We start from the raw sequence: 21,591 nt of genomic DNA, 5'->3' as shown, positions 1-21,591 counted from the left end.
TGTGGAGGAAGATGCGACTGCGTAGGGTAATGAGTAGGACGATGCAGAGGGCAATGGAGCGCTCCATGCTCCTGTTCCCATTCTTCTCTCCCTTATTCGTCACTGCCCTAGTTATGTTTCCTATAAAAGGCTACCGCATATCTCCAAACATTTTGATTTGCAACGTAAACCACATATATCCATTCAGTCACTATGTAAATCATGACATGTATCCTTAACTAATACTGCCATTAAATAGGGGAGACGATAACTAGAAAACAAGGCAGAGCCCCAAATTAAGAATATGAACCTCAATTTTCACATCTTGATATGAAGAGGGAGGGTTGCAATATCGGGTAAGGTATCCAGTCCATCAGAGGGGTTGCTAAAAGGACCATGCTGCAAAAATGAATCATCCAAAAACACAAATGGCAGCACTTCAAGGAATCGTCTCTGCTTAATGGTAAAGCAAATGAGTAACCAAAAAGCAGGGATGAGTCAGTGGGAACGGTTGTGGCGTGTGTATAAAACAGGAATATGCCAGGAACCACCATCATATGCCCAGGCACTCGCACCATTTTTCAACTATTGCCATTTTATAGTCATGCAATTCCATTATAGAAGTGTCTTGCAAAAGCCTATCCAGTCCCAATACAAAACCCATGCTTATTTCTAACAGGAATACTGTAAAAGGAACATATGCAAGAACACATGTACTACTTATTCATTTAAATGGCTGAGGGCACACATGGGGAAGATAATTGTATTGCACCACAAACATATAGCTTCAATTAAGCCATTACCTTTCAGAAGTATGCACAGAAAGCACAGAGCTAGACTCAAAGCCATCTCAAGGTGATGCATTTTGGGTAGGAAAATGCAGGTAGTGTGTGGGAATGGCATAGGGAGCAGCATGGCCATGGGCAGTCAATGGGTGGGTATATAAACAAAACACACATAGGTTGTTCCGCCACCTCCCTCACCCTCCACATCTCCTATGTCTCCTTCCTTCACTACCTAGGACAATAGTTTCAACTTATAGGCAGCTCTTTCAGTGCAATCTAACAGCTCAAACTAACAGGTGTGCAGAATGTTGGTGAAGTGGGACCTTTGCCAAAATCCGTTCTGAAAGACATTAAAAATAACACCAACCTTATTAAAGCTCCTAAATACGTTAAACAGCTACCTAACTTCCAGGACTTTAAAAGCAGTTCTGGTTAAAATAAAATAATGAATATATTTTTACCAAGCTTTGCTTTCTAACTGTTTCAATTATCACATTTGTATTGACAAAATTCACAATACCTGACAACTCCCATTTAACTTTTATATATTTAGAACAAACCATCTTAACTCTTGCTTCTACAAAGATCCCTTTGTGTTAGTTTCCCTTGAAAGCTTCCCCACAGGTCGCCACCCCCCACCCGCCCATGGTCGAAATTCTCCTAATTTGAAGCCCATCTGGAAATGTCACCCATTCCTACTGAGGAGAACAGAACACGCTATTTGACACATCAATCGTCCAATTTACACAATATCTGCAGGACTGTGCCCACGTTTTAACTGCCAGGCGTGAAAGAATATGCAGATACAAACATTAGTTAGCAGCCATGTGCCTGCCACCATGAAATATTCTTTCTCCTAAACGCCAAGGGTGCTTTGAACATCCGGACCTTGAGATTAAAGGGTACCTTTTTGATACAAGAAACACAAACACTCGCCTTTTAAGATTTCGTTATAAATGCCCTAGAAAATAGGTATGGATAACTTCAACGTCGTCTTTCACTGCATGGGATACATTGCTATAACCATAGTTGAAAAACTGGGTGTGAAGCAAGTATTCCCATCCTAATAATGTTCCCACGCAAGCTTCAAAGAAATGGAGGGTGATGCTAAGGTACTTACTGAGAGCCAGAAGAGATGGTCACTCAGCAGGTGGCCCGCAGAGGAATCCACGCATCTCCCCCTGATGCTTCTCAAAGGCCAATAATCTGGGGAAAATAAAGACGCTGGCATTATTTCTTACACAGAGAAAACAATACTAAGCAATCGAAAGTATACCAAGTTTAAGAAAGCAATAATGCAAAAGATACCCCTCAAATTATGAAAAAGTGCATTGGAAATTATATTATGTATATATAGCATATAGCAATGCAGTTGATTATATTTTTCAACCGTATAATAAGGTTTTTTTTTTGTGGTGTCCAGTCCTGAAGGTTGAATAGTCAATTATATGACAAGCCTGATTGGTCACATGCTTATGCAATTTATAATACGAGTATGGAAAAAAGAAGCACTGTCCATTTTATTGATGTAAACTGATGATCACTGTGAAACATGAATGATGTTGAAAACTGCACCCGTATGTCCAATAAGTGCTTTTATTTTGGATACATCAGATTGATAATTTGCATGTTACAAGATGGCGATGTGCCTTATCCAATGTTGCTGCATGAAGAAATTAAGGGTAGACATTAAGGAAGGACAATCCTTCTTTCCTTGACCATAGAGGTTTATGCATAAAACCAGCACTGACAAAGAAATGGTTATGTGATCAAGTCTCTAGAGGGTAGCTAAACACATCATATGTGGCTTTTTTTGCTTTGCCTTTCAATCATGGGAATTTTGATTTAATTAAAGATTGTGTGATTCATTTCTTGGATGGCCGTTTCAACCATTTGGAAGGACAGTTAATGGCTGCCAAGCGGACAAGCTGGTCAGGCAGGGGACGGAGTTTCCGAAAGTTTAGATAGTTTTTTTCCATTGCTCCGATACCAAGCAATCGTGTACTACTGCTGTACCAAATATATAGCTTTGGATAAGTGAGTGTTTCTGGGTAAAGTACTTCGAGATCCAATTATTAATGACAGTAGACAATGATTAACGTTGTGCTCTTCTAAGTCCTCTACCACAGGATTTAAAATATTGAAATAATTGGGTCTATACATATACACTGCAGTCGATCACACCACCAAGTGTACATTCACTGAGATGGAAACAGGTACGTATTTATTTTGAGGGTAGTCTATGCTCTAGAGGCAACCACACACAAATAGCTTTTAATTATTTTATACGTATGTTGGTAATGTTTTGGAGAGCGTTCCACTTGCAAGAGGGACTGATTGATGCCGACCGACTGAGAAGGATTGGTGGAGGCGGCAAAAGATGAGTGCGCTTTTGACCAGGCACAGGATATAGGGTGGGATGCATGGGAGAGGAGCGAGAGTCTTGCTGTGCACTATGCTAGGGCACACATCTTGGTATGAGTACGGGCCCCGGGCAGACTTGTGGTGACCCAGTATGGGCATCATGCATAGATTGATGTGCCTCGCTTCTGGGCTGTCATCAGATTACTACTATGTAGGCGAGACCTTCACTGGTACACTGGGGTGTGAGTCAGAGGGAACACAGAGGATAGGGGCAGAAGGGTCTCAGCCAAGGCAGGTTGGGAAGAAATGGTGACTTGATAGAGCGGTGCTGTGTGCCGAGGTGGTCTGAGTGCGATGGAGTTGGGACGAGGTGAGTGGACTTGACCAACAGGGAGACAGACAACAGGTAGAGAGGGAGTTTGTGGGTGGGACCCGGGAGAGGACAATGTTGCAGTCTTTGACAAATGAATTTAATGTGGGGCACATTTGTAAAGATACACATTCAGAGGTGGCACCTGGCCTGTGAGGTGAGGAATCGGGGAGGATGAAGCATAGGCATAACATTTTATTCTGTCCGTTTTCTATGATGTACTAATTTCCCTTCTAGCCCTAATTCTGATGGGGCAGCAGAGACTTCCTAAGGCCTGTTGGAGCAGCAAATAGGGAGTTTTGACTCTTTCAGCTACATTTTTGGTGTGCTACTGGGGCCTAAAGGACTTATTCTATGTGGTGAGTTTACCTTCGGGGGCCTGTACCTATCCCTTTCACCTCCACCCTCAGCACTAACAGCAGAAAAGCGAGGAGAGCAGAGATGGGCAGCTCAATCTGGTAACATCCTCACTTACTTTTGCAATGCAATGTATATTTATTATAGAACTTTAAGTGAACTAAGTTGTTTTAATATATGCCCAAAGGACGTTCTTATGAAGGGATGCATGCCATTGATTTTCGCCAATTGTCATCGTCTTTCTTATGCCTGGCTGGCTTGCATATTTGCTATGTGCATTGTTACTTTCCACTCGTCAGGGATTTGGTTAACCCTCTCTTTGGTTCTCATTGATCACTGGTCACCCATCTAATTCCATCTTTCTCCCCCTTTTTTCTTCTTTGCTTCTGTTGCCACTCTGTCAACTCCCCTCTCCTTATTCCGGGTATTATTTGTGTTGTACCTTCCTTTTCACTGCTCACCCTGCATTTTAATAACATTGCTCGTCCTCTCAAGTTCTACTGTTTGTTCACTGCCGCATCCTTTTCCCTCCCTTAGCATATCTCAAATGTTATTTCTCATTCTTGTTCATTTACCTTAACCAACTTTTACTTGATCCTCATACTTACCAATTCATCCCATTCTTGACCTAAACTTCGGATACACATGCTTTTCGATATGATTTACACTTTAGCCTACTTATTGGCGTCTTCTCTGCATCCAACTCCTCCCTTTTCACTTCTTCTCAGTTTGATCTATTCTTCAGTTTCCGGCCCTGAAGCATAGATCAGAAGGCACTCCCTTCTGCAGACCTCAGCGTTTCAGCATGGTTTCAAAGTAAAGCTCCCTGCTACTTACACCGGCCTTCCTGCTACTTCTCCTGTCACTCTCTTTGCTGGTGGGCTGGTCTCCTTTTATACATCTGCAGCCCCTTGCCAGGCTGCAGGTGTGGATGTCCAATCAGCCCTGCTCGACCACAATTAAAAGGGACATGCCTGACCTTCACTGCTCTTAACAGGCATCTTCCTCGTACCAGACTGGTAAAAGAGGGTAGTCTTCATTACACTTAGTGGCCTCTTCTTCGTCTCAGTACTGTCAGGGTTTACATGTGGGGAAACAAAAGGAGCTGACTTACAGTAACTATAAAGGTCCAAGGACACTGTATTCTTTCTCATCCTCCTTCTGGGTCTTGGAGGCTCGTCATTTTTTCGAATGTTATTCTGACCAAAGGGAATGGGGTGACAATACCCCACAAAGATTTCTGGGAATAAGAGTACATCAAGAAATGGAAAGGGGCAATACTGTGTCCCACCCGAACACCCTTCCTTCCCATTCCCCAAGAACCCTCCACCCAGGAGATCCTCCCTCGCTTCTCCACCCCCAGGGTCAGGATCCAAAAGCGATGGGCTTTCCCTGATCACCTGTGCAGAGGATCCAAGGGTAATCGATGTGAGAACGCCCTCAGGTTTCTCACAACGGTCACCATGAAGCCGGGTTCTTTGAATACCAAAGGAGATGCATTATCTCAAGCCTACCAAGATGACGCAGATATCATACATGATATTCCTTTCTTTTCACCAGAAAAGGTCATCATGGCCCTCCATGTCCCACTTCTCCCACACAAAGATACTAGAAAAACCTACACCTCAGAGCAAAAGTGAAGGTTCCTACTGAACATCTTAGTAAATCATGAGCATCAGGGATTACTTTTTCATAAACTCAAACAATGCATACCGTCTCCTCCGAGCCAACAGATCATGCTTTATTGGTGTCACAAAATCCCTGGTGCTGGACATTTCGGGATATAAAAACCTTCCAGAAGATCAAGAAATGCATGGTAGAGTACCAGGAGAAAGGACACCACAGATTATGGATCTACGTCTGCTGTATGTGCTAGAACCAAAATGTCTCGACAAAGGCCCATGGCTCTATTCCACACTCTACCTGTTCCTGATCATCCATAATGGCAATCCTGTTCGATGGACTTTATAACTGACCTTCCCCGTGATCAAGGAAAGACAATAATGCTCACCATTATTGACACATTCTCCAAAATGGCCCATTTCATAACCATGAAAAGCGTTGCCTCATCCCATGCCCTAGCATCATGTTTCCTCCACAACATATAGACTCCATGGCCTTCCACAGAACATAGTCACATATTAACATTTTGGAGAGAGACAGAGATATTAGCAGATTATTAGGAATCAAATTAGATTATTCCTCAGTTAACCACCCCCAAAGTGATGGCCAAAGCGAAAGAGAAAACCAGACTATAAGTCTGTATCTGAGATTTTACTTGACAAAAACAGGATGGGTAGACATGTTGCCTTTAGCAGAGTTTGTATATAATGACTCTTTGCATACTGCTATACAAACCACCCCCTTTCATTTATACTCTGAGCAACATCGTACTTCTTTTCCCTTGAGGTTACCCCAAGCTAATCAGGAACCTGTGGCCCAGAATTATGAACCTGTGGCCCAGAATTACGTGACACACATCTCTTCAGGGTTTTCCACTGCCAAACTACACTTATTGAAGGCGAAAAGGAATGCTCAGCAATTTGCTGACAAGAGAAGATGATCATCTCCCGAGGACAACATCAGAGGCCAGGTCTGGTTACCTACAAAGAATTTTTTTTGTTCTCTTCCTGAACAGAAAAAACAAAAACCCAGATTCCTAGGCCCTTTTCCTGTCCATTGCATTATTAATCCTGTTGCCATAAAATTAAGACTCCCTGCTCAATATAAAATACATCCTGTTTCCCATGTCTCACTACTAAAGCCAACCACTTGATGGGATTTGTATCTTTGTGACCTAGGAAAAGTTCCACCTGCTTTAGGACCTCAGGAGGGATACAAGATACAATGCATAGTGGATTCCCGCACAATACCTTGTCCATTGCAAAGGCTATGCCAAAGAAGATACGTCATAGGTGGCTTCTAAAGACATAAACGCACCTACCTTACTCAAAGGATTCCATACTAAATATCCAGAAGAAACTGTACCTGCAAGTCCCTTGTATGGACGGGTCCTTAGAGGGGCCAGGGGAGACTGCTGTTAGGAACTCTCCTCCCTAGCTCTGTTTTCCGCCGTATTATGCAGGGGCTCATCAGCTGCCCTGGACGCTACAGCAGGTGCGGCAGGATTGAAGGCTTCAGTCCTTCCCGCTCCAAGACCACATGACAGCACATCGCTCTCAGGTTCCTTACTCTAGTGCTTCGCGCTGCACCTGATCTCTGCGTATTCCACAGAGGCTATTTCAACCGCTGCAAGTCGTTTCAGAAGCGTTCTTGCAACGGTTCCATTGGCTAGGAATCCCGGATGAAGAAATGTATTATATCCAGTTTTTCTTTGTTAGTTACTTAGGTACTTTAAGACCATTCAGGACCTTATAGGATGAATCTGGCTGTTATTGGATATCAGTTTACAAATGGACATGTTCAAGTGTACTTGCACTCTGCAGGGATATCATTCATTTAACTTTCCGGTATTATCATTTCTGCATTATTGTTCCATTTATAACCACATTCCTGGCCTTCCACCCCACTTACATGTCATCCATTACATCTCCTGTACCCAGCATCCATTTTACCAAGAGGAGGTGTGTCAAGTAGCACATCCGCCAGGGGGAAAGCATTCCTCTGTGTGGTTAAACCCTGCAAGAGGATTGCATTCTGACTGGAGGGTTGTGCAATTCTTCATGCTTGTGAGAGGCTGCCAGGCTCGTAGAATTCACCAACAGAAACCCAGAGATAATATGTAAGTAAACTTGTCCAACCAAACCAAGTCTTGTGGGCATCTGTTTGATTTAATATCTTCCCGTTATTGATTGAGTGGGCAGACTAAGTAGCCTGTTAGTATTTTTACTATATGATAATTCAATTAACTCCCCCATAGCCAACTAATATGTGGTGATATTGTTGAAATTCGAAATCAACAATACTGCTACCAGTGTCAATAAAAAATAGTCTTAAAATAATTGGGGACTCTTATTTCTCATTGCAAACCCCAACATTCCCTAATGGGAGGGATGCATAAAAACGAAATTTCCAACTGTTTAACATTCCTCAGACCCTGTCTTAAAGCAGAAGGGTGCTGAATGTAAACTGAATATCTGGGTTTTGGGCTCGGGCAGGAAAGTGTCTTGCCAAAATTAAATAAAGTGAAGTCTCTGATTGAAATGAATACTCTCTACTAAGAGTGGGAAAGTGACTTCTAGCGGGAGAGATATTCTTCATTGAATTCTGGTGAAGGAAGAAGGGGTCTACCAATATAAAAATAAATTGTTTTTAAAAGTTTGTTGTGCTCCAACATTGCTTGCATTTCCAAGTGCACAAGGAGATTTAAAATACAGCGTGCTGCATGTGTGAAACTGTTTTTGCTAATAGGAAACTTCATGTAAAGTGTATTTTTAAGTGTAGGATGCAGTCATATTTCAAGGTGCTACGTGTTGCTAAATGTGAACCCCATGCTAAGTGTTTGACTGTACATGTTGTGGGGTTAAAGAGTCTGATCTGTGTTATCCTGAACCAACTAGAGATTTCAATTTGTGTAAAAAGAGAATTGTTAGGAAAGAAAGCATTTGGGCCAACGGAGTGAGATGGTGTGATTTGTGATTTTGTACCAATATTACATTTTCCTATTCATTAATAAATATATATTCTTTCTATACACTGGGCTAGTTCTTTGCTTACCTACTGCTAAAGGGTGAGGAACCTATGTGGATCTATATGAATCACAGACAGGGCTAGATTGAATTACAAAAAAGGAATATTGGTGTGGCACTTTTGATTGGGGAGGGAAGGAACTCCCTGGATCAATTGTTGCTGCATACATATTGCATAAAGACAATATCTCATAACATACTACACACACACCGTGCTGCTTCCCCCTACCCTCCATCGGCAACCTCTTTTTGCCCACTCCACCCTCTGATCACAGCCTTTTCATGATTCATCTTCCAGCAGACTATGGCCTTGCCTTCCAGGGAGAAGCAAGATGCAGCATTTATGGACCAGGACGAGTGCTCTGAAATGGTGGTGATCTGGCGCTATACAAAAGCATACCAACATGACCTAACTTAGGTTTCATGGAATGGAATCTTTTGTTGTGTTTTCACTGTGCTACAGATTGTTATGCCACATTACTTGAAGATAACTATTTTTCTGTTTCAATTTGAATTGTCAATAAAGACATTTTAACAAAAACATTTAGGAAAATAGAACCCAACTCATAGTACTGTACAAGCAAGGAGTCCGACAGGGCCCTTTGTAGAGGATGTGTTTTTACATTAAGAAGACAGAGCCATCTTGGTTCGGACAGGATGTGTTTTCCCGCCATAGGTTACTACAATCTGTGGGATGTTTTAACCCGCTAGGCTCTGCCCTGCGACATCCCTATGTGCTGATGGTGAAAGAATCAAACAAAATGGCTGCAAAAGCCCTATGTGCGCCAAACATATGAAAATTGTGCTTTGAAACACGGAAAGATGACTGCTAAATCTACTTTGCCTGTTGTCAGTAGTGGAAAGGAGACCTCACTGCTGAAACATGTTACTGGGCCGCCCACCAAGTAAAAATGAACACTGCAGGAAAGGCAATGCTTTATTGCAAGAAACCGGGAAATTGCTTTTAAATCCCTTTTTCTTGGTTGCTGAAAATACAAAATACCAGACCAAAACACCACAAAACATCCAATATCTTTGCTGGGTGTTACCCGCCACTTCATTTAAGGAATCATTATGAAAACACAATGTCAGGAAAAGTGGAATCTATCATCAAAATATCCACAGTAAAAAGTGTGCTTGCCTGTGAAAATCTGTCAAAATATGGGCCCAGTACCAGCGGCCGCCTGTATGACAGCTATCATTAGTTGTATCAGAAGCTTAAACTTGTGCAATTGAAATCAAATGCCTATAAATTAAGTGACCTGCTATCAAAAGTAATATAGGTTGCAACTATTAAGGGGTCGATTCATGGAATTAATGTGCGCTGAAAATTCCCGCGCAGAGGTGCCAAAACGTGCGATTCGCAGTAAAAGTGCGAAAATCGCAGGGAAGCCAGCGCACATCGATTCATGGAAGTCCGTGCGCGAGAAAAACATTGGATGTGCGCTGAAAATGTGCGCTGCGCACGCCGGCGCACAGGTCATCCAACAACGTGCGCCACGGCCACTGCGATATCACACATAGTACTTCAGGATGCGCGGGAAGTTCCACACGCGATTGGCCTGGGTACGTGTACTTCGGGGTGCGCTGGAAGTCCCACACGCGATTAGCCTGGGTACGTGTACTACGGGGTGCGCGGGAAGTTCCACACGCGATTAGCCTGGGTACGTGTGTTTCGGGGTGCGCGGGAAGTTCCACACGCGATTGGCCTGGGTACGTGTACTTCGGGTGCGCGGGAAGTTCCACACGCGATTGGCCTGGGTACGTGTATTACGAGGTGCGCGGGAAGATTCACACACGATTTCAGCAGGGTACGTGTATTTAGGTGGTGCCGGGGAATGCTACACATGATTTGGCCGTGTGGGTCCTCCCAGGTGTTCCCTCTACACCCTCCACAGCCCCTGCAGGCAGCCCACACCACAGGGGACTACCCTGCACCCCTGCTCATGTCCCACAGGCAACCCATCCACCATGGCCATGCCCCCCAGCCAACCCACATGTCACCTTGCACTACTGATCACCAACACATGTCTCCCAGCACCCCCACCCCCCAGCATCCAGGGGCACCCTCCACCAGGCCCCCACACATGTCCCCATGCGCCCCCACCCCCCAGCAGTGCTGGAGCAGCCTCCACCAGACCCCCACACATGTCCCCCTGCGCCCCCACCCCCCAGCAGTGCAGGAGCGGCCTCCACCAGGCCCCCACACATGTCCCCCTGCGCCCCCACCCGCCAGCAGTGCAGGGGCAGCCTCCACCAGGCCCCCACTCATGTCTACCACCACCCCCACCCCCCAGCAGTGCAGGGGCAGCCTCCACCAGGCCCTCACTCATGTCCCCTATCACCCCCACCCCCCAGCATCCAGGGGCAGCCTCCACCAGGCCACCACTCATGTCTCCCACCACCCCCACCCCCCAGCATCCAGGGGCAGCCTCCACCAGGCCCCCACAAATGTCTACCATCACCCCCACCCCCCAGCAGTGCAGGGGCAGCCTCCACCAGTCCCCCACTCATGTCTACCACCACCTCCACCCCCCAGCCACCAGGGGCACCCACCACCAGGCCCCCACTCATGTCTCCCACCACCACCACCACCACCCCCCAGCAGTGCAGGGGCAGCCTCCACCAGGCCCCCACTCATGCCTCCCACCACCCCCACCCCCCAGCAGTGCAGGGGCAGCCTCCACCAGGCCCCCATTCATGTCTCCCACCACCCCCACGCCCCAGCAGTGCAGGGGCAGCCTCCACCAGGCCCCCACACATGTCCCCCTGCACCCCCACCCCCCAGCAGTGCAGGGGCAGCCTCCACCAGGCCCCCACTCATGTCCCCCTGCACCCCCACCGCCCAGCAGTGCAGGGGCAGCCTCCACCAGGCCCCCACTCATGTCTACCAACACCCCCACCCCCCAGCCACCAGGGGCAGCCTCCACCAGGCCCCCACTCATGTCTCCCACCACCCCCCAGCAGTGCAGGGGCAGCCTCTACCTGGCCCCCACTCATGTCTACCACCACCCCCACCCCCCAGCAGTGCAGGGGCAGCCTCCACCAGGCCCCCACACATGTCTCCCACCACTCCCACCCCCCAGCAGTGCAGGGGCAGCCTCCACCAGGCCCCCACTCATGTCTCCCACCACCCCCACCCCCCAGCAGTGCAGGGGCAGCCTCCATCAGGCCCCCACTCATGTCTCCCATCACCCCCACCCCCCAGCAGTGCAGGGCCAGCCTCCACCAGGCCCCCACTCATGTCCACTATCACCCCCACCCCCTAGCAGTGCAGGGGCAGCCTCCACCAGGCCCCCACTCATGTCTCCCATCACCCCCAACCCCCCTGCAGTGCAGGGCCAGCCTCCACCAGGCCCCCACTCATGTCTCCCATCACCCCCACCCCCCAGCCACCAGGGGCAGCCTCCACCAGGCCCACACTCATGTCTACCACCACCCCCACCCCCCAGCCACCAGGCCCCTACTAATGTCTACCACCACCCCCACCCCCCAGCCACCAGGCCCCCACTAATGTCTACCACCACCCCCACCCCCCAGCCACCAGGGGCACCCTCCACCAGGCCCCCACTAATGTCTTCCACCACCCCACCTCCCAGCTGTGCAGCGGCACCCTCCACCAGGCCCCCACTCATGTCTCCCATCACCCCCACCCCCCAGCAGTGCAGGGGCAGCCTCCACCAGGCCCCCACGCATGTCTACCACCCCCCCAAATCCCCCAGCCACCAGGGGCACCCTCCACCAGGCCCCCATTCATGTCTCCCATCACCCCCACCCCCCAGCCACCAGGGGCACCCTCCACCATGTCCCCACTCATGTCTCCCATCAACCCCACCCCCCAGCCACCAGGGGCAGCCTCCACCAGGCCCCCACTCATGTCTCCCACCACCCCCACCCCCCAGGGGCAGCCTCCACCAGGCCCCCACTCATGTCCAACTCATGTCTCCCGGCACCCCCACCCCCCAGCCACCAGCCACCAGGGGCACCCTCCACCAGGCCCCCACTCATGTCCAACTCATGTCTCCCACCACCCCCACCCCCCAGCCACCAGGGGCAGCCTCCACCAGGCCCCCACTCATGTCCCCTATCACCCCCACCCCCCAGCCACCAGGGGCACCCTCCACCAGGCCCCCACTCATGTCTCCCATCACCCCCACCCCCCAGGGGCCTTTCCTCGAATTACACGTAGACATGCAGGATTTTCACATGCAAAATCACTCCGTATCAAGCTGGCCACGCGTAAGCACACGGAAGACCACACTCCTGCCCAGAAGGCCGAATTACTGCCCCCCCAGAGCCCCGAGCACGCTCCCACCTGCCATCTGCTGCTGCCTGACTGCCTGCTGCCCACACGCCCTGCCTTTTGCTGCCTGCACATCAGCCAGGGGTGCTGTTGCTGTGACCACCCCTGCTGGAACCGAAGACTCCCGACTGGGATTCCATCGCTCTACAGCCCAGCCCCAGGACCCAGTTGCCCACCCACTCCTGCCTCTGGGGTTGTCATGTCGGGCAATGCAACATCTGGCACCACTGACAACCCCCGGCCAGAGAGGCAGAGGGGCACCAGCTTCAGTGCCAGGGAAGTTGGTGTCCTGTTGGAGCAAGTCCTGGAGCAGTATGATGCCCTCTACGGAAGGGTGCGCGCCGACAAGGAAGGACGGACTCGGATCTGGACGGACATCGTGACTGCCATCAACGCGGAGGGGGTGGCAGTCCGCGACTTCCAACATGTCAAGAAGCGCTGGGAGGACTTCAGGTCCAGGACCCTGAACAAGGCCCGGCGCCTCTTGAAGGCAGCAGATGCTAAGGGGCGCCGGGGCCACTTGTCGGAAGATCAGATGAGGGTCCTGGAACGCATATCCCCAGTGCTCCACGTCCAGGTCCTTGAGAGGCAGCCCCGTCTGGAGTCGAGCGGTAAGTGTACATGCATCATGATTGTAAGCTGTGCATGTGGTGATGTGCCAGTAGTGTGCCGGTTGCACATCTGTTTGTATGGGTCAGAGTATGGGTGGGGGTGTACAGGACCGTGAGGCTAAAACATGCGAGCGCTGTCATGTGTGAGACATGGATGGTGCTTGTGTGTGTAGGCTTGCATGCCAAATGCAGTTGTGTGGGCACACATGTTTGGATGAATGTGTATGTAAGTGGGCATGTTCGTGATGTCACTCATGTATGTTGTTTTCAGCTGCATGTATCAGCACTGTGTACAAGTGCATGTGTGTGTATTTGACAAGGGTGCAACAGTGATGCAACATGGATGCATGTGACAGCGGGATGTGGAAGCCTGATTGGCAGATGTGACATGGATGCCCTTCGGAACACTGCGACAGTTGGCTGAGGTGTACACATGCATGCAAGTGTGGTGGTGTGTGTGCATGTGTAGTGCACTCCCTGTGTTGCATGTGATGTCTGGCTCACCTTTGCCTGCTCATGCTGTTGTATGTGTATGGATGGTGCTGGCAGTTGTGATGTGGCTGTGGTATGGCTCATGTGTGCATGTAGAAATGACGTGTGTTGCCGATTGTGATGCCATGTCTGAGGTTTGCCAATGCCACTCATGTGCAACTGTCATGTGTGTATGTGTCCATTGTACAGTGCCCTGATGCCTGTGTTTTATTTCTCCCTGTCTGCAGCGTCAACTGATGAAGAGGGCGGAGAAGGTGCTGTGGAGCACAGCAGCGGGGATCGCACTGCCAGCCGGAGACGCAAGGCCCGGCTCCCCTCCCAGGTTGTTATCTCGTCGGGGGGTGAGGAGTCCAGTGCCGCGTCCCAGGCCACAGCTGCCGGGGGGAGGTCCAAGAAGCGGAGGTCGGAGTTGGACTCCTCGGCAGCAGAAGGGGCAGCTGGGACCCCACAGGGCCCAACGGGGAAGATGGCACAGAGTCATCCAGGTTGGTGGGGGGTTTGGTGGAGGAGGAGGCCGTGCAAGCAACAGAGACGGGGTCTGGAGGTGGGGATTCCACTGGTGCTAGTGGTGCAGTCCAGGACCAGGGACAGGAGGCAGCACAGGTCGCCGCGGAGGTGCCTGAGTGCAATCCTGTCCCTCATCCGGTCACTGCATCATCTTGCACCAGCAGGGATGCCTACGTCCAGACCCGTTTTCAGGCAGGGGATGAGCTCACGACAACTGGCCTTCCTATGCCTGCGGACGTGGCTATCCTGGTCCGGGTTGAGCCTGTCCTGACTGGTGTGGCGTTGCGTCAACGGGCCATGCGAGGTGACCTGCAGTCTTTTCATGAGGAGACTGCACGTCATCTCGAATGGCTCGTTGACCGCGTCAGCCTACTGGGACAGGTCACCCAGGCCGGATTCCTCAGTTTGATGGGGCTTGCTACGACCCCCTCCTCAACTGAACCCCCTATGCGCCAGTCGTCCTCCGTGCCATCTTCCCACCCATCAGTCACCTGGGTGCCCTGTGGAGCTGCCTCTGACGGTGCGGCCAGGCTGGTGGAGGAGGCATCCCTGCCACAGTCGGGAGTCGGACGTCCAGCAGGGGTGGCCACATCAACGACTGCACCCCAGTCAGCGAAGGATGTGCAGGCAGCAGGAGGCAGTGCACGGGCAAAGGCGCAGCAGCAGCAGCAACGTGGTGGGAGCCATGATGGCTCGGGGCCTTCGACATCGGAGGGGCAGGCATCGGCCGGAGGGCAGGAGGACCCAGGACGGGAAGTGTCTTCCGTGTGGCAGCGGTTGGGCCACGCCATAGATGCGGAGCGGCAGCGGGCGGAAGAGGCACGGCTCACGATGGTCAGGGCGGAGAACTCCATGCGGAGGGCCCTGAGGCAGGCCGAGTGCCTCGAGGCAATCCGCAGGGAGTTTGGGGGGAACATGTGGACGGCCCTGCGGACCCTCTGGCCATGGAGGAGGAGCGCCTCCGGGACATTGAGCAGGAGTTCGATGATGCCCTGGCCTGGAACATCCCGAAGTGAGCCGTCGGACTAGCCCGCTGCCCTTGTAAATAGTTCTGTAGTTAGTGTTAGGTTTCCTTTGGTTTAGCATTTTCTTTGGACCTTTTGGACAATGGGCCACATTTTTGTATATATATTTTTTTTTAGGTAGTGTTATTAAATAGGTTTCATTTCTTCGGTTGGGATCATGGACCCTGGATTGTTTATCTGCATATAGTTGACTTTTGGATTTTCATTTTTTTTATGATTTCCCCATGGAGCAATGGTTTTAGATTTTAATTTTCCATTGGATTTACATTTGTGTACTGTGACTTTGGACACCTTTCGTTTGCATTATGACTTGTGGTTTTGCATTATTTCACGTACATGCTGTTTTTTTTTTTTTAGAAATTTCCATTATTGTTTATTTTTGATTCAATTTATGTTGCGTTTAATACATATTTTTTCTTCAAACTTCAATGTGTAGTATCATCTCATTGGTTTCATGCATATCATGATATGGGTTTTGACATTCACTGACACCCATTGGGTGTATCTGAGGAACATATGTTCATTTCCAAATTTGCAATTGGTGTTATATCATGTTTTTGCCATTTCTAAGTGGGTGGATGCAATACTCAGGTGGGTGTTTGCCATTTGGAGGCTGACCATAAGGGCCAGGGATCTAGATTGTGGTGACATGTTGGCTGGGGGACATGAGTGGGGGCCTGGTGGAGGCTGCCCCTGCACTGCTGGGGGGTGGGGGTGCAGGGGGACATGAGTGGGGGCGTGGTGGAGGCTGCCCCTGCACTGCTGGGGGGTGGGGGTGCAGGGGGACCTGTGTGGGGGCCTGGTGGAGGCTGCCCCTGCACTACTGGGGGGTGGGGGTGGTGGGAGACATGAGTGGGGGCCTGGTGGAGGCTGCCCCTGCACTGCTGGGGGGGTGTGGGTGGTGGGAGATATGAGTGGGGGCCTGGTGGAGGGTGCCCCTGGTGGCTGGGGGGTGGGGGTGATGGTAGACATGAGTGGGGGCCTGGTGGAGGCTGCCCCTGCACTGCTGGGGGGTGGGCGTGATAGGGGACATGAGTGGGGGCCTGGTGGAGGCTGCCCCTGCACTGCTGGGGGGTGGGGGTGATGGGAGACATGAGTGGGGGCCTGGTGGAGGCTGCCCCTGGTGGCTGGGGGGGGGCGTGATAGGGGACATGAGTGGGGGCCTGGTGGAGGCTGCCCCTGCACTGCTGGGGGTGATGGGAGACATGAGTGGGGGCCTGGTGGAAGGTGCCCCTGGTGGCTGGGGGTGGTGGTAGACATGAGTGGGGGCCTGGTGGAGGGTGCTGCACTGCTGGGGGGTGGGGGTGATGGGAGACATGAGTTGGGGCTTGGTGGATGCTGCCCCTGTACTGCTGGGGAGTGGGGGTGATGGGAGGCATGAGTGGGGGCCTGGTGGAGGCTGCCCCTGCGCTGCCGGGGGGTGGGGGTGATAGGGGACATGAGTGGGGGCCTGGTGGAGGCTGCCCCTGCACTGCTGGAGGGTGGGGGTGATGGTAGACATGAGTGGGGGCCTGGTGGAGGCTGCCCCTGCACTGCTAGGGGGTGGGGGTGATGGTAGACATGAGTGGGGGCCTGGTGGAGGGTGCCCCTGGTGGCTGGGGGTTGGGGGTGGTGATAGACATGAGTGGGGGCCTGGTGGAGGGTGCCCCTGGGGGGTGGGGTTGCAGGGAGACATGAGTTGGACATGAGTGGGGGCCTGGTGGAGGGTGTCCCTGCACTGCTGGGGGGTGGTGGGGATGGGAGACATGAGTGGGGGCCTGGTGGAGGCTGCCCCTGCACTGCTGGGGCGTGGGGGTGATGGGAGACATGAGTGGGGGCCTGGTGGAGGCTGCCCCTTGTGGCTGGGGGTGGTGGGAAACATGAGTGGGGGTCTGGTGGAGGCTGCCCCTGCACTGCTGGGGGGTGGGGGTGATGGGAGACATGAGTGCGGGCCTGGTGGAGGGTGCCCCTGCACTGCTGGGGGGTAGGGGTGGTGGGAGACATGAGTGGGGGCCTGGTGGAGGGTGCCCCTGGTGGCTGGGGGGTGGGGGTGGTGGTAGACATGAATGGGGGCCTTTTAGTGGGTGCCCCTGGTGGCGGGGGGGGTGGGGGTGGTGGTAGACATGAGTGGGGGACTGGTGGAGGGTGCCCCTGGTGGCTGGGGGGTGGGGGTGATGGGAGACATGAGTGGGGGCCTGGTGGAGGCTACCCCTGCACTGCTGGGGGGTGGGGGTGATAGGGGACATGAGTGGGGGCCTGGTGGAGGCTGCTCCTGCACTGCTAGGGGGTGGGGGTGATGGTAGACATGAGTGGGGGCCTGGTGGAGGGTGCCCCTGGTGGCTGGGGGGTGGGGGTGCAGGGAGACATGAGTTGGACATGAGTGGGGGCCTGGTGGAGGCTGCCCCTGCACTGCTGGGGGTTGGGAGTGATGGGAGACATGAGTGGGGGCCTGGTGGAGGCTGCCCCTGCACTGCTGGTGGTGGGGGTGATGGTAGACATGAGTAGGGGCCTGGTGGAGGCTGCCCCTGGTGGCTGGGGGTGCAAGGGGACATGCGTTGGTGGGCAGTAGTGCAAGGTGACGTGGGTTGGCTGGGGGGGCATGGTCATGGTGGATGGGGTGCCTGCGGGACATGTGCAGGGTAGGCCCCTGTGGTGTGGGCCACCTGCAGGGGCCGTGGAGGGTATAGAGGGAACACCTGGGAGGACCCACACGTGCTATTCACGTGTGGTGCTCCCCGCGCACCCCTGTAATACACGTACCCTGATGGAATCACGTGTGATACTTCCTGCACACCCCTGAAATACACGTACCCTGCTGCTTTTGCGTGTGATACTTCCCGCGCACCCCTGAAATACACGTACCCTGCTGATTTTGCGTGTGATACTTCCCGCGCACCCCTGAAATACACGTACCCTGCTGCTTTTGCGTGTGATACTTCCCGCGCACCCCTGGAATACACGTACCCTGCTGTTTTTGCGTGTAATACTTCCCGCGCACCCCTGGAATACACGTACCCTGCTGCTTTTGCATGTGATACTTCCAGCGCACCCCTGGAATACACGTACCCTGATGGAATCGCGTGTGATACTTCCCGCGCACCCCTGAAATACACGTACCCTGCTGATTTCGCGTGTGATACTTCCCGCGCACCCCTGAAATACACGTACCCTGCTGCTTTTGCGTGTGATACTGCCCGCGCACCCCTGAAATACACGTACCCTGCTGCTTTTGCGTGTGATACTTCCCGCGCACCCCTGGAATACACGTACCCTGCTGTTTTTGCGTGTGATACTTCCCGCGCACCCCTGGAATACACGTGCCCTGATGGAATCGCATGTGTTACTTCCCACGCACCCCTGATGTACACGTACCCAGGACAATCGCGTTTGGAACTTCCCGTGAACCACTGAAATACACGTTCCCCGCTTGGCGTTTGCTGTTTGCCAGCCCTGTGAACTGGTCCAGGGTCAGCGCAGCCTTTTGCGATGATTTGGGGATTTTGAAGGCTTTTCCTTGCGCGAGGGCGTTCTTGGGGGTGTAACTGGCGCTGCTGCAAGGTCGCTGCGCCACTCTGCGCCACGGCTGGTTTCGGAGGCTAAAATCCATGAATACGCTGTGCGATGAAAAGGATTTTTTCGCACGCGGCTGGCGCAGTGTATCGCACGGGGACACTGCGCCAGCCGCGTGCGCCATTTTTGTGCGAATTTCTATGAATTACCCTGTTAATCTCCATGGTTTAGAGACTGGAATTAGAGTTCTGGTTGCCTGTTTTAAAATTGCAAGTTTATTTTCAACAAAGAAAAATTTAACAAAGTGACTTTTAAAGTAAACCTGATTCAAGCAAAACTACAAAGCAACTTCCCCCACTGGGCAGGGCACCTCCCTTCTGCTCTCTGGACCAGGAACTCACATTCAGGTGTTGATTAAGTGGGGAGGGGGACTGGGGCTGCTCGTGGGAGAGACAATGAAACTTCTTGGTTGAAAGGATATGCAGATTGTAAAGTGTCAAAGTGGCCTCTCCCAGGTGGAAGGGGGCGGATTGCTTCTGACCTGCCAGAGAGCCAAGGAGGCGGGGACAGACAACCATTTGTGGATTCAAAAAGCACAGAAAGCATATTTTTGAAAAAGACTAATAAAGGACTGTGCGAATTTGTAAAAATTATAAAATGAATAGCATTGTTAATGTGATTCTTTTGTGCACAGTTTAAGAGGAGCCAGAACTCTGCGCGATGTTCTGAGAAGGCACAGTGAAAATTCTGGTTTTGTAGCGATTGTATTTATGTCAGAAGCATGAAACTTCATACGATTATGCCCAGATATCATGAGCACATATGCACAACATTTTGGACAAATTAGACATTGTGTCCCAGACAAAAAGTGCGAACATTTGTCAAATCCAGACCCAAGATCCCACCGCAACGAGGATTGGAAGAGGGTTTGCTCCACAAAATATGTGATCTATGTATGTTATTGGTATCAAGATTGTACACATGTAAAGATGCATTATATCAAAAATAGATTTTATGTGCAAAAGGCAAAGGGGAGGATGTTTCGCCTCATAAACCACATCATGACGACACACTGTTTTCTCCTCCAGTCAGGGGAGAGAGCAGACTTTAGCCAATAGACTACCTAGGGGGTGCGCCTAGGATAATTCAGCATACCCACCCCTTTATCAAACACATAAATAGAGACAGCTGAGGACCTAAAAAAAGACACTTATCCACCCACCATCCCGATATTGGTGAAGCACTTTGAAGCAGATCCATCCATGCTCCTTGTTCCAGACTCCTGAAACTTTGCAAGCAGAAAGGCTCAGACCATAGCTGAACCACTTTCAGCTGGGCCTAACTTCCAGAACCCATCCCTCAACTTAAAGGGGAAACCCAAGAAGCAGCCAGGCTGTGCTGTAACTGCTTGCCTGCCAAAGAATTATCTTCATAACCAGAAGGGCAGATTAAACCCCGCCTGGTGCTGTGCAGACCAGAGAGCCATTGCAGATCCAGTCCAGTCGTGCTGTGCAGTGTAGACCAGTGCACCTTGCTGATCGCGGAACCAGACCAGTGCGGTGGGCCTAGCAGTCTGTCTCAGAAAGTATCCCTGACCAGAATCCCTGACGGTTCCATTCAAAACCTTGATAGTGAGTATCGATAGTATAGGATTGTCTCTAGCCTATTTACTGTCCATAGTCATCCCTATCCAAATCAAATCTCTCTTATATCCAGAACTGTATTGTTAGAAATCCTTTTTGTCTTGCTGAACTCTCTCTTATCCTATAGTCCTTTTGTAATAATATTGTTAAAATCGTCTTTGCGCTGATATATTTCATCTGAAGAAGGCAAGCGTCTCGGCCGGCAACAACCTGATCGGAGGTGTCCTAGTCTGGTGGTTGTGCTGTCGTGTAGTTTGTATCTTCGTTGTCCATTCCTAGTGTAAAGAAACACTGTTTATATTTGAAAAGCTCATTCTTGTTTTAAATTTTGCCTCCATCTGAAAAAAACAACCTCCGCAGAAACGTTCATAACTTCTTCAAATTACATGCTAGAAACGGAATTGAAGTGTCTACTTGTAGCTAACATCCTAAGCTTGCTAAAGAACCCACAACATCATCTCATCCTTATAGTTTTTCCGCAATCGCGCTTACCACATGCAGAAAAGTTTGCCGCAAATTTTTCGTTTGGCCAAAATCTATAATGTGTAAAATAGCTTTTCATTGCACCGACCTCAAAATTAAGTTTTCTACTTGCTTATTACTCTCTAATCATTGCTGGTGTTGGTCTGAACCCATACAAAGTGGCTCCCATTAGTATTTCAACAATTTCAGTGAATTAAACCATTTTCAGTGTTTTACCTTCATTCAAAGCCAACTTTAAAACCATTTTTTACAAGTTTTCAATCATTCCTGTTTTTCTCTGGCGTTAGCTGGGGGGAAATTGGGATTGGTATATTTGCTTGAGTTCTGCATTCCTGAAACCTGTTCTCTCTCTTTATATTGCATATTGGGGGGATTGAGTAGTGTGCAGGGAAAATAGTATTCACATTGCCATTTGATTGAACACACACAAAAGTATTATATCTGTGCTGCATTATTTTTTTCCCCATCATTGCTCCTTGTGATTAAAGAGATTGTTTAGTGTGACATCACCCCATTGGTGATCATTGTGTACCC

General features: G+C 50.6%; 1 protein-coding gene across 3 annotated transcripts in view; it reads right to left on the bottom strand.

Annotated features, from left to right (window-relative positions):
• FAM110B (family with sequence similarity 110 member B) overlaps positions 1-21,591 on the bottom strand; it is a 710,699-nt gene that overhangs the window by 238,725 nt on the left and 450,383 nt on the right. For all 3 annotated transcript variants that reach the window (XM_069621079.1, XM_069621078.1, XM_069621080.1), the window contains one exon: positions 1,885-1,970. The gene's annotated coding sequence lies outside the window, so the exon portion shown is untranslated. The remainder of the gene's footprint in view (positions 1-1,884; positions 1,971-21,591) is intronic.

This window comes from Ambystoma mexicanum, chromosome 5q (genome assembly GCF_040938575.1).
Source record: "Ambystoma mexicanum isolate Mex_15411 chromosome 5q, UKY_AmexF1_1, whole genome shotgun sequence".
Lineage (NCBI taxonomy): Eukaryota > Metazoa > Chordata > Amphibia > Caudata > Ambystomatidae > Ambystoma > Ambystoma mexicanum.
Note: the sequence above shows the minus strand (reverse complement) of the source record. Positions and strands in the feature narration are given on the sequence as shown.